Below are 7,148 nucleotides of genomic sequence, written 5' to 3' on the forward strand. Positions count from 1 at the left end.
CCTAATTATTTTCAATAATATTCCCACTTATTAACTAGGTTTAATATTCCTAGTTAACTTAGCGGGTTCGGGATTATTTATGACTAAGTTTATTTTAGGTCCCTTTAGCCCGGGCCTTTTATTCATTTTATTTCCTTAAAAGATTTTATTCACTTCTTATTTAACATTAGGATTAATTATTTAAATCCTAATTTTTACCGGGTAGAATTTACCACTTAACGGTACTTTACCCGTCTTTTAGTGCTAATGTGGTTTGATCACCAAACCCATTTTCGGGGTGTTACAAGTCTACCCCCCTTAAAGAGGTTTCGTCCTCGAAACCTTTTCTTACATAATTCATTGAGTTTAAACTCAATGTACTTGATCCGAGATATCATTTAAACATTACTTATACTTTTAACCAATTATTAGCATTTCCAGATAAGCATGGTAACATCTTTTTGGTCACTAATTGTCTACGTATCTTACATGACATAATGCAACTTGAATAACGTAATCTCGTAATTTCCACTAGTTTAATCAACTTAGTGATATTCATCTCTTTCATATATCGTTGAATTCTTTATGAATCCGTTACATTGACCCGTTTAAAGGTCTTTAGTGAAATCTTTCACTTTTAGCGACAATTTCTTCTGTTTTCAAAATTCATTTATTCGGTTCAATTATACCGAATCTACCGCTTACAAGCAACCAAATTACTTAAATGACCTTAACCGGTCTCGCTAACTAGACTTATTAGTCCAGTTACTTTTTACCGCTTGCTTAGTTATAATGTGATTCTACTTCACATTACATTTCTTGACCGTGATTGTGTTACATCATGTTTAATTTATATCAAAATTTCATTTTCGAAAATATCACTTTTTGAATATATCGTCTTGCGTCTATGAGTGTCAAGACTGGTATCTTTCATGCTTACTATTTAAATTCCTATCAGAATTTATATTGGTAATAACGTTGTTTCTTACTAAAATCGAAGTTTTAGTTTTTAGGATCCTTTCTTTAACCTTGTCAATTATCCATACCATGATATTGACAGTCCATAGTTTATTCTTTTAAAATCTTAGTTTTGTACGAGGGATCGTAACAAGTTCCCTTACTTTATACTATTGACCCGTAGGTCCCTTCACTTAACCTCGTAGGCTATTTCCCTAGGCTTTCACATCTTTGAGGCGAGGCCCTTATGATTCTTTTGCTTCAATTCATGACCCGTGGGTCATTTTGGCCCCGTAGACCCTTTTGCTCTAATTAATATCCCGTAGGTTAAGGTGATCTCGTAGATCATCTTTTATTTGAGTTTTTTTTCATATGTGTATACTTTTATACACACATATGGCGTTATATTGTATTCAACATGTTTGACCTACTAATGTGAAATCCATCACTTAATGAACAATCAACTTTATTCTTTATTCAACCCATTCGACTTCGAATAGTTGAACATATTTTACTCACAATTTCTATATACGAGATTTTATAGTCCCAACTCATAATCCAAGTTACTTTGATTTTTCAACCTGCGTTCACGTCTCTTGAATTACGCATGTGTTTAATTCTTACCCTTCAACCGGGTGTTTCACCGATGTCGTTATTATTGCAACCCTCCCGGTATGCATCAAGACTTCGCTTCATTTTTTTATATTCCGACTTTGTTCTCAAGTTTGACGTTTTACAAAAACGACCCGTCTAGAGACATATTAGCATTTTCCGGGTTCGAGTGTAAGTACACTCCCTCCCATTGCTTGTCTAAACCAATTTCCATGTTTGCGTTTTCTGGGTTCGAGTGTAAGCACACTCCCTCCCATGGCTTGTCTAAATCATTTTACTTGCTTGCGTTTTATGGGTTCGAGTGTAAGTACACTCCCTCCCAATACTTGTCTAAATCATTTTACTTGCTTGCGTTTTATGGGTTCGAGTGTAAGTACACTCCCTCCCAATACTTGTCTAAATCTTTTTACTTACTTGCGTTTTATGGGTTCGAGTGTAAGTACACTCCCTCCTAATACTTGCCTAAATCATTTTACTTGCTTCTTTGTCCCTTCGCTCGGGCTCATTATCCTGATGTAATACGCTTCAGTCACTCGGTTGTGCGTTTACATTATTATCAAATATTTTACTTATCTGATTCATTTGGGTACTTTTTAATTAGTCCCATTTACTCCGCCCTTACTACATCGGATGTAAATGTGTCTGCTATAAGTAACTCGTGGTATCATATGCCACTACTTACTTGGCCAGAGTAAGCGATTTAACACATGACGTACACGACCTTTTTATAGTTTTCACATCACGCCCTATGTAAGTAACGCCTCAAATTATCTCCATGTTTATGGTTTCATTTGGTAAAACTTTATTTAATTGTTAGTTAACAATTATTAGTTTTAGTCGTTTATTCCTTGAACATGTACAATGTCTCTTTTTATAAACGTTTATTCACATTCATTGATGTGATCATTACTTTTCTCAATAGGATTTATATTGAGAATATTTACTTGGATGATCACTCTTGTCCAAGTTTCTATATAAACAAGTCTTGTTATTCATCTGTTATTCATCATTGTGAATAACACATTTCCTATTAAATTTTTCTTGGAAATCAGGTTTTCCAAGTTCTATCATATGTGTATGCAACCGTTATTACTTACGTGTTTATTGCATATAACGACTCGTACAATTAAATTTAAAAGTGTGCACCTGGTAATGCTTGCCCTAACGGGCTTCTCTTGTCGTTAGTCTTGTTTGCGGCCGTTACGCGATTTTGGTCCTTGATGAGTATACTCTTCCTATCATACCTCGGACCGTTCCATCATCATATTTATAATTCGTTCAACTCTCGTCATCTTCAGACGCGAGTGTCCTTCAATTACAACATTCACAAGAGTTAGTACTGTCAACCTCAATAATCGCCCGTATTATAATACAAGGCTCTTTCTACTATACGCGTCAACGCGCGTATTTTCGTCAACCATATTAATCATTTTAATTGGGGTAACGTGTATCACACGATAGCCCTATGTGTTGTTTACAACACTTTAGCATGCTAAGCTATTAACATACATGTACTTACCGGATTTGCGATCAAGCCTCGAACCGAACACACCTTACTCTTTAACCATGAGCTCTGATACCAACTTGTAACACCCTGCTTACTATTTAACGATTTTATATGTAATTACCAACAATTAGATGTGTAGTTAAGACTACACATTCTATAAAAATACAGGTTTACTAAATAAAACTTTTACAATTCATAAGTTATTCTACAAAACGTGATCGAAATCGTTGTTTTAAAATTTACAACGTTACTAAGTGCGGAAGCGTGTATCTTTATCGTGTTCGGTTCTTCGTTGAGCTTGATCGTCTTCCGGCATCCCATAGTGTACCTACATTTCATAAACATGAAATGCTTTAATCTTACGGGGTTTAAAATCATGTCCAAACGAATCCGGAAAACAATTGACTATCAAAAGAAAGACAAGAACTTGAAAATCATCTCCACCGTAAATTACGGTGTCACCGTAATTTACGGTGGCTCCTGTATTCATATCCCTCTACCGTACAACAGTAGGTTACCACCGTAACCATATCAGCTCCACCGTAAATTACGGTGTCACCGTAATTTACGGTGGACTCTGCATCTAACTTTTCCAATTTGCCGTAATTTTGACCCATTCATGTTTTTATCAAACGAAACATGTTTGTTTGATCCTTATTCTCACGGTAATCATAATTTCAATAATTCCTATCATATTAGGTTCAAGTCACGGGTTCCTTACGTATCTTAAACCCGTTTACGCTCATATGCATATTTTGACCCGTTAAGGGTATTTATGCATATTTTGATCATGAAACGCTCTCATTCGTTTCTAGCATTAACATACAACATTTCTTATCAAGTGATCTTCCACCACAAACTTATTTGTGGTGGACTTAAGGGGGAAATCTATATAATCCGAGTTTTTCTCGTCGGATTACTAAATTTACGACAAAGACTCGTATAGAGTCATTTGACCAAAGGTTTACATCTTTTGCGTCTTAATACTTATTTCAATTACTTACTTGATCGTAAAACTCGTTTCAAAACTACCTTTAAAGGTAGTTTGTCCAATTTAGCTTATAAGGGCGTTTTAGTCCGTTTAGCCAATCATTTACGATGAAGGACTTTTGGAAGTATAATCGACCCGCAATCCCTCTTTTAACTTATGATTTTGTTTGAAAAGTCATTAAGCTTCCCAACGCAATGTTCACTATATTAAACATTCGGTTTACTTATCAAGTAACCAAATGTTTATTTTGACTTCTATTAGCACTTGTTGAACCACATATTCTAAATGAGTGTTACCCTTTTTCACATACCTGGCGCGGATCAATATATCAACCCGTTTTTAATACCTTGCTTTTATAACCGCTAATCCATGGCGTTGCTAATACCCATTTCACATTTACTCCTGAAATAATATAACTCGACAATAATCATTAGTCGTTATTGTCAAGAGGTGATATCTTCACCTTTTGACCCGTTTGGTCTAAGTGACCGGTTAGGTTGACGAGATGGCATTTATTACCAACTCATCTATACGACTCGCTCCGGTTTACACCGTGCGGTCATTTCACCTATTGATCGTTCCCTAACGCTTTTTAGCCTATCATAGCTTACGTCATACGGTGCCTTTCAAAATCAATAGTTATGGTCAACGCGTGACCAATTTACCGTTTTACCCTTATTGTTTGTTTTGGTTTACCCTATAAGGCAACCATTCCAACGTTTCATTTTCCATTTGTCATAAAATAATCGAATTACTGATTTTAAGTCTTTTCTAAACCATCAACATGGTTTCTTGTCATGCTTGTCTAACTTGTTCCGTGCGTCTACACGCCGGAACATCATACCGCAATTATGTATTTATCTTATTCGTAACTAATACGATAAGAGGATATCCTAAAATACAAGACTAGTGTAAGCCATACTTACCTCGCACCCGAATACGCTTTTTCTTCTCGTGCTTGATTCGTTTGACCGCTTCTTTCCCAAGCCTCCACCTAGCTTGTAGAGAGTGTCAAACTATTATTATAATCCGTAAGATGATTAGATTAGTCATCTTTACTTATGACTATTTCATTTTACGGATTTCATGCCAAAACTACTATTCGATATCATCATTGGTTAATTTGACTTTTAGGAGTCAACTACCCTTAATTATCCAATAGGCATAATTAAGTTAAATCATCGTTATGATTAGAATCCGTTTTAACCCATATTTCACGTAATTAGTCAAACTAGCCAATTACGCATTTCTTTCATAAAATCCTCTTTTCAATATTCATTCGGGCATTTTAACAAACACCTTGTAGGCGAGATTTACAAGCATATTTTCTCTAATCATGTTCATCATTTTAACCAAGTTTTAGTATCAAAATCATGCCTCTATGTCTAGTGTACATGAACTACACCTAGAACTAGCATCACAACATCAAGGTTCATCCATTTAGCATCTTAATTCGAGTGTTCACCATATTTCTACAAAACCCATTTAACACATGATAGGGTAATTATCAAATCCCTAGTTTGGGCCTCAATTCATCAAGTTTTCAACTAGGGTTTGTTTCTAAACGAAGATTTCATCACAATAACACTCATAGATTCAATATTCATTCTAGAATTTCGATTATGATTGTTCATCATAATCTCAAAGTATCACCAAATCATAAAATTCGACATACCTTGTGATCCCCACGACTAGGTGATCATTTATATGTGTTCATGCATCGATTTGGGTCTTGATTTGAGCTTCAATTTGTTGAGATTGTTTGAGCTAGGGTTTGGAGCTCTTGCTCCTTCTCCTGGACTACTTCACGCACGCACACACACATCTAGTGTGTGTGTTGTGTTATATTTTTAAGTTATAATTCCATTTTCAAGTTACCCGGCTTTGGTCCCTCGTGTTTGGTTAGTTATTAATCAGGTCACAACCTAATTATTTTCAATAATATTCCCACTTATTAACTAGGTTTAATATTCCTAGTTAACTTAGCGGGTTCGGGATTATTTATGACCAAGTTTATTTTAGGTCCCTTTAGCCCGGGCCTTTTATTCATTTTATTTCCTTAAAAGCTTTTATTCACTTCTTATTTAACATTAGGATTAATTATTTAAATCCTAATATTTACCGGGTAGAATTTACCACTTAACGGTACTTTACCCGTCTTTTAGTGCTAATGTGGTTTGATCACCAAACCCATTTTCGGGGTGTTACATCGATACTCGGACTTACTTAGGCTATGCTGCATTGATCGGGACACTTGCCGGTTGTGTGGTTTAGAATAGAGAGTCTTAGTTTTATAAATTTAAAATTTAGGTGTCTAATTTAAGGTTAAAATTAGTTAGTTTCAATTGACCACTTTTAGCACATCAAGTTTTTGGCGCCGTTACCGGGGACTCTTGGCGATTGCGTTTATTAGCTTTGATTAGACTTAATTGACATAATTTGTGCTACTTGTCTTTTGTTTAATGTTTTCGTGGTGAGTCTTGCGAGTCTATTTGTGTTCTGTATATTGAGTCGTAGGAGTCTAATTTTCCATGTCTTCTATTTCTTTTGAGTTTTAAATATGTGTGAAATTTGTGGAGGGCCCCATCTTACAGTTAAATGCCCACAATTTGAGGGGTCCTCTGTAGATTATTATACTAACTGCTTTGTGCAGCCGCAGCAATATTCTTCGCAGGGGTATTCCACAAATACTGTTTAGTGGCTTTCCCATTTTTTTAGGTTCATGAAAATAATTCTGAGTTTCATGCAGAAGGTGAAAGAACTTCAGGAGTATGGGGATCCAAGGGTTTCGAAATTGGTCGACATACTTGAGCAACTAATCGGGCTAATAGGCCCAATGAAAGAGTATGTCCTCAATTGGCAAAGGGATCCAAGGTGTGAAGAATGTGTTGGACCACACTGGGATGGGCAAACCGAGAGCGGAAGCAACAAATACAGTGGGGCTATGATGATGAGTGGATTACAGTTCGAAGCATGAATTACAAGGCGATAGTGATCCCCGAGCTTACTGATGGGGAAACGATATGGGGAAATGTGGAGAGGAAAGAAGAAAAAGTGGAGATAGAAAGAAAAGGAGAAGATGATGAAGAAGTTGAGTAGCCA

The sequence above is a fragment of the Helianthus annuus genome, chromosome 8, assembly GCF_002127325.2.
Source record: "Helianthus annuus cultivar XRQ/B chromosome 8, HanXRQr2.0-SUNRISE, whole genome shotgun sequence".
Classification (NCBI taxonomy): Eukaryota; Viridiplantae; Streptophyta; class Magnoliopsida; order Asterales; family Asteraceae; genus Helianthus; species Helianthus annuus.